A 10,835-nucleotide genomic window follows, 5' to 3' on the forward strand; every position below is an offset into this window, starting at 1 on the left:
TTCAGTCAGGCCTCAGTGTCCAGAGTTCCTTATTAGGGTTTTATTGTACAGGCATGATTGCTTGAATCACTGTCCACATGACTGACCTCTATCTCTAGCCCCTCCATCTCTCCCCAAGGTAGGAGGTCTGGCTGGTATCACTTAGCTCAAAGCCCCAACCCCCCACTCATATGACTGGTCTTTCTGGCATGGCCAGTCCCTATCCCGAGACTACCTAGAGGCCCACCATGAGTCACCTCATTAGTGTAACTCAGGTGTGGTCCACCATGAATAACAAAGACACTCCTATCACTTGGGAGATTCCCAGGGTTTTGAGGTTACCCCCCAGGAACCAGGAACAAAAGTTAAATTCTTTATTGCACAACACACCCCTAGAGCCGTTACTAAGCTGTGCTAACTTTCTTTCCTAAATATATTTTCAATATAGCCCCCCACTTCCATTGCTACTACCTTATTTAGGTACTTACTGGCTCTTAAGGGAACTACAGTGATAGTCTTCTAACTGGTCATTCACCTTACTCCTGGCTGAACTCTCCCAAGAAGCCATCCTTACCCCCTTGTAATTATAAAACCCCAACTCGGGCGCCTGGGTGGCTCAGTGGTGTAAGCCGCTGCCTTCGGCTCAGGTCATGATCTCAGGTCCTGGGATCGAGTCCCGCATCGGGCTCTCTGCTCAGCAGAGAGCCTGCTTCCCTCTCTCTCTCTCTCTCTGCCTGCCTCTCCATCTACTCGTGATTTCTCTCTGTCAAATAAATAAATAAAATCTTTAAATAAATAAATAAATAAATAAATAAATAAAACCCCAACTCAATCACGTTCTTTTCTCTCTCAAAAACTCTCAATGGTTCCCAACTGTCTATAGCAACCCTGTCCAAAATAAATATTACATGAGCTGGATATGTAGCCTCATTTAAAAAAAAAATTTTATTGGGGCGCCTGGGTGGCTCAGTGGGTTAAGGCCTCTGCCTTCAGCTCGGGTCATGATCCCAGGGTCCTGGGATGGGGCCCCACATTGGGCTCTCTGCTCAGTGGGGAGCCTGCTTCCTCCTCTCTCTCTCTGCCTGCCTCTCCACCTACTTGTGATCTCTGCCTGTCAAATAAATAAATAAAATCTTTTAAAAAAATTTATTTATTTATTTGAAATAGAGTTGGAGGAGACGGGAGAGGGCCAGAGGGAGAGGGAGAGAAAGTCTAAGCAGACACTGTGCTGAGAAAGGATCCTGGCTCAGGGATTGATCTTATGATAACTGAGATGGTATCCTGAGCCAAAATCATGAGTTAGAGCCTCAACCCACTGAGCTACCCAGGCACCCCTACCCTCATTTTCAGAAGTGAAATGAAATAAGTGAAATTAATTTTAATTTAAACCAGCATATCTAAAATATAATCAACATGCAATCTACCGTCATTTATTTTAGACCGTTTTCATTTATAAATTTAAAAAATTCTGCCCCTCAGTTGCTCTAGCCACATTTCATGTACTCAAGGGCCACATGTGGTCAGTGGCTCTCCGACTGGACGGCACAGGCCTACTGGACCAGGTCAATTTCCTTGTGAAATTCCACGTGAAAGTCCTTCACAGGCTGCCACATTTAACCCTTTCTCCTACCGATGCCCTTTCCCGCCACCAGCGGGCTTCTCCTCCCACTGCTCTGAGCCACTTGTTCTCTCTCCAAGCAGACCATACTCTTTCCCACTTCGACACCTTTGCACACACTGACCTTCTGCTTTAAAAGCTCTGTCTCTCCCTGTGCTAGGAAAAGTCATGCATATGGTGGCATATTTTGCCACCGGTGTGAAGACTTCTCAGAAGACTTCTCCCGTGTGAAGACTTCTCAGACCCTCCAGGCTGAGTCGGTCATGCTCACCACTGAACTTTTGGGTTTTTTTTAAGATTTTATTTATTTATTCACAAGAGACAGAGAGAGAGAGAGGCAGAGGGAGGGGGAGAAGCAGGCTCTCCACAGAGCAGGGAGCCCAATGTGGGACTCGATCCCAGGACCCTGGGATGGCAATTAGAGCCAAAGGCAGACGCCTAACTGACTGAGCCACCCAGGCGCCCCGCCACTGAACCTTCTTCTGTGGTGTTTTTATTACTCTGTTAGTGCAAACTGTATTTTCTGCCTCAGAGCCGGCCACATATGATTTGACACTTTCACTGACAGCTAGGCAGATGATTTGAAAATCAAAGATACATGTTTTTTTGCAATCATAGAACTTACTATGTTACATCGAAGTTGTTCATACATGCCGGGTGATGAGCTCCCCAAGGACATGAACTCCTCCTCTTCATCGTGAGTTCCTTCCCCACTTACTAGATTGGACAGTTCTCTCCCTGGATACAGCAAACACTCCTAGGAGAGGAAGGATATGGACCAGTTATGGACACTGTTCTTCCCCTTAACCTCCCCTTCATGTTGCTTTATCAAAACACCTTCAGAATGTTTATTCCTCGTCAAGGTACAGCTAATAGATGACAATGAAAATCGTTACTAATCATCTAGGGGTTTGCATTTTGACAGAGCTCAAAGTCTCAAACCAAGAAGATGACACATAAGGGAGAGGGAGAGACACCTTCAGTTAGAGAGAAAACACTGGTCAAGCGGGAACGTTTTCTAGAGTCTCTGAAGGCACACCTCATGTAGGGAGCACTCGGGGTGGGACTAGGTCATTCCAAAAAAAAGTGGCACTGTGCTACTTTTGAAGTTTGATTTTTTTTTTTTTTTTTACGAAACTAAACATAATCTTACCATATAACCCAATGGTTGTACTCTTTGGTATTTACCCAAAGGAACAGAAAACTTATTTTCACACAAAAATCTCCACATGGATATTTCCAGCAGCTTTATTCATAATTGTCAAAACTTGGACACAACCAAGATACACCGCGGCAGGGGAATGGATAAGTAAACACATCCAGACAACGGAGTATCATTCAGCGCTAACAAGAAATGAGCTAGCAAGCCATGGGAAGATATTTAGGAACTTGAATGCATATTTCTAAACGAAAGAAGCCAATCCAAAAACGCTACATACCATAGATCCCTATTACAGAACATTCTGGAAAAGGCAAAACTGTGAAGACAGCAGCAAGGTCAGGGCTTGCCGGGCATTAGGAGGTAGTAGGGGGTGAATGGGCAGCCCACGCGGGACTCTGAAGGCAGCGAAACTCTTCTGTACAGCACCGTAATGATGGATGTGTGTCATCATACATTTCTCAAAACCCACAGGATGTACGACACTAAGAGTGAACCCAAATGTCAACTAGGGACCTTGGCTAATAAGGGCAAGTACACTGTGTTACAAACGTACCTCTCTGATGCCGGGATGGGGGTGCATTTTGTACAGCTGGGGGCAAGGAGTATTTGGAAACAGTATATTCTGCTCAGTTTTGCTGTGAACCTAAGTCTGCTGTAAGAAAGTCTACACACACAGACACACACCATAGAATGAAGACAATTCTGTCCGTGCACTTCCATGGTGCTTGAGGAAAACACAGACTTCTACACTCTCCCAGGCTGGGAGGTCTGCTGAATACCAGACTGGGTGAGGTAGGTCCTCACTGCCCTGAACACCCTGACCACAGGCATTTGCTCATTCATCTCCTCTGGGACTGTGTTTGATTCAATGTTGCCTCCTCAATTGCCTGGCTGCAGGCCTGGCATCTGTTTGGTGTTTAAAGCACATGGGCTCAATCAATGAATCAGACAGTGTGGGCAGCTACTTAGCTACGAAATTTTATGCAGTATGTCTTTACATGGAAGAATGTGAATGACATATAAATTAAGAAAAGCAAATTGCAGAACGATATAGATCCCATTTGGGTAAGAACAAAACCCTGTAATTGTGCATATGCAAAAATGCATATTTGTATCTTTCTTGTCTACACAGAGAAAAAATATGGAATATAAAAAGTATCTCTGGGTATTGCAGTTGGAGTAGAGAAAAGGAAACTCCTGCTGTCAGTTTTTTAAATGTCATATATGAAACATATATAAGACAGAAAATGTATCAAGTAAAAGATATAAAATGAAAGTGAAAGTTTCTTTCCTTTTCTTCACACCAGCTCACATCCCACTGATAACTGTTTCCTGTCATTTATTGCCAAAAATATTTTAATGCACATATTCATGTCATATATATATAGATAGATATAGATAGATAGATATAGATACACACACACATATATATCTGTCTATTCTCGTAAAAATGTTACACAGTGTTCTGCAACTTACTGTTTTGATCCTTGAGGACATAGAACTATTTTATTCTTTTCTTAGCAGCATCCTTATTCATCATATGGATTTACTGTAATTTTGTTGACTTGACTCCTATTTTTGAATAGTGAATGTTTCCAATCTTTTGCTGCCTCAAAACAATGTAGCAATAAACATTCTAGCACATACATTTTGCTAAACATTTGCAACTATATATATCGGGAAATTTTAAGGCAGAAGGATTAATGGTAAAAGGAGATGGGCATTTTTAGTTCTGACAGATACTTGTCCAAGTATCCTCCAGAAAAGATGCACCAATGGCCATTTTCCCCCAACAATGTATGAGAATGCTCATTTTCTCCTCAGTCCTGCAGAAGTAATCCTCACTAAACATCGATATTTGCCAGTCAGATGAGTGAAACAACAATCTCATCTCTTTATTCACTATAGCTTATTTGCACTTATTTAATTATGAGCAACACTGTACACCTTGTCATTTGCCTTCTGACTATTGCTCCTTTCTTCTGCAAACATTAGTTTCTTTTGACCATTTTTCTCCTGGCTTGGTCATCTTTTTCATACTGATTCCTATAAACTCCATGATAACTAAAGAAGTTTAACTTTTAACCATTTTCTTTATAAATACATTCCCCAGTTTTTCGTTAGTCTTTTAGCTTTGTTTATGGCATTTTCCCCAACGCAGCTTTAGAAATGTTTACATGGTCAAATATAGTAATTTTGTTTCCGGATGGCTTCTGGAGTTTGTTCTGGCTGAAAACGATCTTGCTGATCACAGATTATAAATTCTTCTAGAACTTTTATAGTTTTTTTTTAACGTTTAGATCTTTGACCCAGCCAGAATTTATTTTGGTAAGGAGAGGAATGTTTACTTAAACTTTGCAGGCATCTATATTGTTTGAGTTGTCTAAAATGAGGATGTATTTGGTTTGGCAATTTAAACATTCCAGTAAAGGAAAAGAAAAAGAAGATAAAGCATAAAACCCCACAGGACAAAGCCTGGAGATGGACATATCAGGTAAGAGCTATTTTAATACACTGACCACCTATTATTTGTCAGGTCCAGTGCTAGGTACTGAAGACAGAGTAAGGGCCTGGATTGCAGAATTGATGACGGTAACGGGAAGGAGGGGAAGGATTGATGGAAGTCATAGAATGATCGCCATGGCAACGGGAGCCTGAATCATCACTATGGAGACAACGTGCTTGAAATTATGACTAGAGGGATAGTGTGACTCTGCTGGTAAAGATTTTGAAAAAGGTAAATAGGAATGTTACAGTTGTTTCAAAATGACACTGTTTCTCTCAGTAGAGGTTATTGGCTTTTCCCCCCGATTGTTTTATTTCTGGGGGGCTAGAGGCAAATAGTTCAACAATAACATGGATTATGACAAGTGCAAGTTTTATTTGGTCATTGCTACTCATGAATGCACTGGCCAGGGAACAGCCTTTTATTCAAAAAGTTACTATCTAATATAGTATATAATATATGATACAATTATATTAGATATACTATCTAATGTAATGCACATTGCATATGGTGTCTTAGAGCTCTGCTCCCCAAGATACCTTGTTGGGAGAAAACACTCGTATACTTTCTTCCCTGCAGCAACCAAAAAGATGTCTAGCCAGCACTTAAGGCCAAAGAGAACTTACATATGTTGGGAATGGGGCTCTGTGTTAATGGGAAATTGGAGGAGGGCTTGAGGTACACTCCTGAACTATTAGATTATGCCAATATGCAGTAGCCTTCATCTGCTCATCGGTACAGACTATTATCAATGTCCAAATTCTAATGCCTCTTTGCCCATCTCTCTCCCCCCGCCTTTCATATAGAACCTCTCCAGCCTCACTCTCAGTGGTGATGGGGACTTGGGCAGACTCCAGGGCAGGGGGATTCACCCAGGTGCTAGTCAGTCTCTGACATCACCATATTTCTGCCTCCATGGGCTCTGGACGCTGGCCCTTGTCCTGCCTGTGATCTCTGTGCATGCTACTGCTGACTTTCTCCTGCAGTGCCCAGCCACCGTGTCGTCCTAGACCAGGTCATTGTTGCTCTTTTACCAGCCCACTCTTAGATTCTTCCCTGATCCCATAGCACAGCTCAAACAAGATTTTCACGTTAGGTGTGTATTTTCTTAAAGTTCAAGGGTAACCAAAGGGCAGCTTATAGCTATTTGGGGCCAAGGCCCAAGTTCAACCTCCATCATATGACAGAGGCTGATTTACCTCCATCCTGGAATGCCCTCAACACGTCTAAATCCTTTGTATTAAGTGACCCTATAAAACTGATATCTGATTTGACCTATAGCAAACATACTGGAACTTGCCTTTTTAAATTCAATCAGATCAGCATACTCTTTCCAGGAACATTTGCGGTTCCCTGCCCATAGGCCTTTGCCCTAAAAGGTCCTGTAGGTGCCCTGCACTGTAAGTCACTTTCAGGAGGATAATTATGAAGAATGGATGTATACTGACATTACCTGGGTGAGGGGTGGGGGGAACTTTGAAAAATACCAATACCTGGTTTCATTCCTCAGACATTCTATTTTAATCAGTCTGGAGGGTGGCTTGGGTGTGGTGGTACTGAAAATCTCCCCAGGTGGTTCTAACACCAAAGTTGAGAAACTACTTTTATTGACGTTCTATTGGGACAGGCAAATTAAACAGAAATAATTCTCTGTCAGAGAAAGCAAATTCCAGTAATCTTTGGCCATATCCGGTCCCAGAAATGGAGGTAGATACCCTTCATGTCTTCCATAGGCCCCATGGGGCTCCCCAGAGTTAGCAACTGGAATTAATTCCATTGTCCTGGACTGGTTGGTTCCTAGGAATCCCCTACATGACATGGAAGCCACGGAATTAGGTTGGACATTAGCGTAATTTGTGTGGACATCGTAAGTGCTTGGTAACTTTTTATTAACATTAATATCTGATCAGAAGCTGGGTGTGCTGGCATTAGAACACATGATCATCCCAGCCACCCAGCAATATAATAGGTACTTTGGGGTGTGAGGTTGCTCATCAGTCCCTCCTAGCTAGTAGAGAACTGACCCCCAGTTCCTGCCCTTATGGTATTAGACAGCCAGCCCTCAAAGTCACTGGTCATAGGAGCAGCCAGATTTCATTGCTATAACCTTCTCCACACACAAATTTAAAATCATAGGGTCTCTACAGATCATAATGATGGAGAAGTAGCAAAAGGCACACTTCCGGCATTTTTTATTTGCTTGTTTTAGTTGTTTGCTTTTGGTTTTGAAGTCCCAAGCCTCTAGAACCCTACTGAACAGTAAGAGTAAAGCCGACTGGATCAGGCTCTACCATACAGATACAATACCACAAAGTTTATTTCAAACAACATGTAGAAATTATGGTATCCTACTTCCACTGGGTGGAAGACTGGGTGGACCTGCTTCATGCTCCTGGACTGGAGTCAACCCTTCGCATATTATTTTCTAGGTTTGGACTCTTCATTACACTCGGTAACAGCGGCGGGGGGTGGGGGGCAGGTAGGCAATAAACCCAGGCATCAATTTGCGCAAAACACAAAACAGAAAGAAAGACGACTCTGCCTAAATCTCCCAGCCTAGCTGATGTGCATGTGATGTGGCCAGTGCAGTGTGTAGAGGGGTCTCTCTTGTAACATGGGTTCAGGACATGCATGACCTCTGTCCCCACAGTGCACAGGAATCATGGGGTTCCAGGGGGTTGCATTATGTGTAATACAGATGGTTGGAAGGATGTCATCAGCTATAGCAGTTGGAGGGCATCAGGAATTTTCACCCTTCCTTAGCTTTCTCAGATGAAATCCTTGGGAAGAGCGGGCCTGAGGCATGGGTAAGAGGAAGAGCCCTAGAACATTGTGGCTCGTGTATGTACACACTCGGGTGCGGGACTGCCTGGGCTCAACTCCGACAATACCAGTGATTAGCCATGCGGCTGTAGGCAAGTTTCTTAACCTTTTTTTTTTTTTTTTTTTTTTAAGATTTTATTCATTTGAAAGAGGGAGAGAGGTCGCAAGTAGGCAGAGCAGCAGGCAGGTCAGGGGGCAGGGGGGCGGCAAGCAGGCTCTCCACTGAGCAGAGAGCCTAATAGGGGGCTCGATCCCAGGACCCTGAGATCATGACCTGGGTTGAGACAGAGACTTGACCCACTGAGCCACCCAGGTGCCCCAGTTTCTTAGCCCTTTATGACAACTTCTCTCCCTGTAAAATAACAGTGATGATGAGAGTACCTACCTCACTAGTATCCAAAATCTATAGAGAACTTAATGCAACTCAACACCCAAAAAACAAAAACTCCAGTCAAGAAATGGGCAGAAGACACGAACAGGCATTTTTCCAGAGAAGACATATAAATGGCCAACAGACACGTGAAAAAATGCTCAACATCACTTATCATCAGGGAAATACAAATCAAAACCACAGTGAGATACCACCTCACACCCGCCAGAAGGGCTACAATTAACAAGAAACAACAAATGTTTGCGAAGACACAGAGAAAGGGGAATCCATCTGCACTGTTGGTGGGAATGCAAGCTGGTGCAGCCACTCTGGAAAACAGCATGGAGGTTTCTCAAAAAGTTAAAAATAGAGCCACCCTACGAACCAGCGATTGTATTACAAGGCATTTATCCAAAGGATATAAACATAGAGATTCAAAGGGGCACCTTCTATGCAATGTCCACAACAGCCAAAATATGGAAAGAGCCCCGATGTCCATCCACAGTGGAATGGGTAAAGAAAATGTGGTGTATGTACACAATAGGATACTATGCAGCCATCAAAAAGAATGAAATCTTGCCATCTGTAATGACATGGATGGAACTAGAGGGTATTATGCTAAGTGAGAGAAGTCCGACAGAGAAAGACAAATAGTACATGATTTCACTCATAGGTGGAATTTCAGAAACCAAAGAGATGAACATGGGGGAAGGGAAAATAAAATAAGACAGAAACAGAGAGGAAGGCAAACCAGAAGAGGTGCTGAGCTCTAGGGAACAGAGGAGAGGTGGGTGGGAGGAGATGGGGTAACTAGGTGATGGGCATTACGGGGGCACTTGTACCGAGCACTGGGTGTTGTAGGTGACTCGTAAAGCACTGAGTTCTACCCCTGAAACTAACAATACAGGCTACGTTAACTGAATTGAATTTAGATAAAAGATTAAAGAAAGAATGGTACCTACCTTATTGGGTTGTGGTGAGGGTTAAAGGGAGTACTATGGTAATAATAAGCTACTATATGTGGGGCGACCTGATTGCGTGGAGGCTGGCGGTATGGGTGATGAAAAAATCCACCCGAAGCAGAACAAAGGAGACAGAAGCTCATTGAATATATTGAGAGGGCCAGCGGGTAGGACAGGAAAGGACAGTGTCTGCCAGGAGGCAGTGGCGGGAGCTATAGCTAAAGGGCAGAGTGAAGGGTTATGGGAACATGTGCAATTTCTCCTTTTTTGGTAACTGTGCGGGGTTGTAAGTAGCCACTGGTTGGTGAGGGCCTATGGCTATTTCCAGGCGGGGAGCCGAGTGGGCCTGTTTGCACTCAGCAAACAGGCAGCGGGCCTTCTGCTTCCTAAAGTTTCGGTGGCTCAAGTCCGCCGCCTAAAAGCAGCCTCCACGTTACAGCGATAGCAGGCACTGCGAAAACAACCTATCTGCCTCTCGGTAGGTCGTGAGCCTTAAATACAGCATTACGAGGGGCGCCTGGGTCGCTCCGGGGTCCAGCCTCTGACTCCTGATTTCCCCTCTGGTCATGCTCTCAGGGCCAGGAGGTCACCGAGCCCTCGCTCTCTCCCTCTCTCTTTCTCTCCCTCTCCCTCTGCGTCCCGCCCCTCATTAAATAAATCTTTAAACAACAAAAAAGCATCACAAAACATCCCACTCAGGGCTTGGCAGATATTAGACACTCGGCGGAATTAACTTTTATGATTAGGATTATCATGGCGAAGGGGATAAGCTCACGAACTAGTCTCAGGCAGACCCCCGCCCAGTCTCGACCCCACCGCTTCTAGCTCAGGGCATCTCAGCCTTCCTGGGCCTGGGCTTCCTGGCCCACCCGGCGGAGCGGTCCCCCCCCCCCCCCCCCCCCGGCCCTGGCCCCCCCGGCGGGGGGGCCCCCCCCCCCCCCCCCCCCGGGCTCTGGTCCCGACGGCAGGAGGTCCCGGCAGAGCCCCGCCGGCTCCCAGCCGGAGCTGCCAGCGCCGCCGGTTTCGGTCCGACGGGAAAGGCCTTTGCGCGCTCCCCCGCTCCGGGCCCAAGCTCTCGGGGCTGGGCGAGCTCTCAAGGCCGTCACCACCCCTGGGGCTCCGCACCCCTTTGGTCTTCGGCCCGCAGATTGCTCCTAAACCGGGCAATTCGGTTTCTCCCCGTCGGTGACGACCCCGGGCGGAATCGGGCGGTGACTTTGAGCGCAGCGGGGCGGGGGCCTCCTGGTGGCCCCGCGCACACCGCCGACCCCGGAACCGAGCACCCAGCGGGCCGGGCCCCCAGCGCTCCTGGCGGCCGCTTCGGAGCCCTCGGAGCTCCCGGAGGGGCGGGGAGCGGGGTGTGGCGCTGGACTGGGGCAGCCGCAGGCCCGGAGGGCGGGCGAGGACACATCGCC

This window comes from Mustela nigripes, chromosome 10 (assembly GCF_022355385.1).
Source record: "Mustela nigripes isolate SB6536 chromosome 10, MUSNIG.SB6536, whole genome shotgun sequence".
In the NCBI taxonomy this organism is placed as follows: Eukaryota; Metazoa; Chordata; class Mammalia; order Carnivora; family Mustelidae; genus Mustela; species Mustela nigripes.